Source organism: Penaeus monodon, chromosome 31 (genome assembly GCF_015228065.2).
Source record: "Penaeus monodon isolate SGIC_2016 chromosome 31, NSTDA_Pmon_1, whole genome shotgun sequence".
NCBI classification, from domain to species: Eukaryota; Metazoa; Arthropoda; class Malacostraca; order Decapoda; family Penaeidae; genus Penaeus; species Penaeus monodon.
Window position 1 is genome coordinate 28,341,471 of NC_051416.1, and position 856 is coordinate 28,342,326.

The 856-nt window shown below is 39.8% G+C and overlaps 1 protein-coding gene across 1 annotated transcript in view; it reads left to right on the forward strand.

The window, feature by feature from the left end:
- Nucleotides 1-316, forward strand: part of LOC119592946 (RNA-binding protein 42-like) — a gene marked incomplete in the record, with an annotated part of 51,935 nt that extends 51,619 nt beyond the window's left edge. Inside the window, 1 exon segment of the mRNA XM_037941837.1 lies at nt 1-316.
- Nucleotides 317-856: the final 540 nt, after the last annotated feature.

Genomic DNA, 856 nt, shown 5'->3' on the forward strand with positions numbered 1-856 from the left:
CGTAGCATTATTTATCGCCTAAATATATAATGTATAATGTACATATTAAATAATCCTATTTTTATAAGTGCCTACCAGCCCCCACCTTTGCCGGTGGAAGATTGCTTCACCCTTGGTCGCAGGGGGAAAAAAGCGAGGATTTCGCTAGACTCCTCCGTTTTAGTGTCTAATGTATTATTGTATTCGACTGTTTTTTTACGGCGAATACGACGGAAGACCACTTCTGCCGCAGCCGCCACTTTCAGGTCCCGAGTCTGAATCGATAAACGCTGATGTTAAGTTGTATTTATAGACAAAATAAAATATAACAACATCGTCTTGCCATTTTGAATCGTGAGGGTTGTTCAGCCTCCTCCTCGCAGCGTAAAGAAGCAAATAAAAGCCCACTGGATGAGGCGCTGAGTGGCTTCCAATGGTCGGACTCTGGTATCGTGTCTTGTTGAATGGGGGAATCTGGAGACTTTTTTTTCTTATATTTAGAAGCTCAAGGAGGTCATCTTCAACTCGTGTATTTGTTTATGTAAGACCACTCTTGCGATAGTCTTGTGCGAAGCTTGTGATAGTATTACTTTACGGTAATAAATTCGTACTGGATGTTTCAATAATAATTCTATAGTGTGGGGAAGGGATTGTGTAACTATATATAAGGTCACATATTTTTACACGTAATGTCATATATTTGCAAAAAAAAAAAATATGATGCCCAATTTATAAACCGCCAAATATTTTCCAAAGTTCATAAAAAAGTTGTTAAAGGTATAACACGAAGGAAATTTGGGCATATCTTCACAACCTTCATTGATCTGAGGGGTGCGAAGGCGCGCCTAAACCCGCGATGCTAACCATTCAGTCGCCG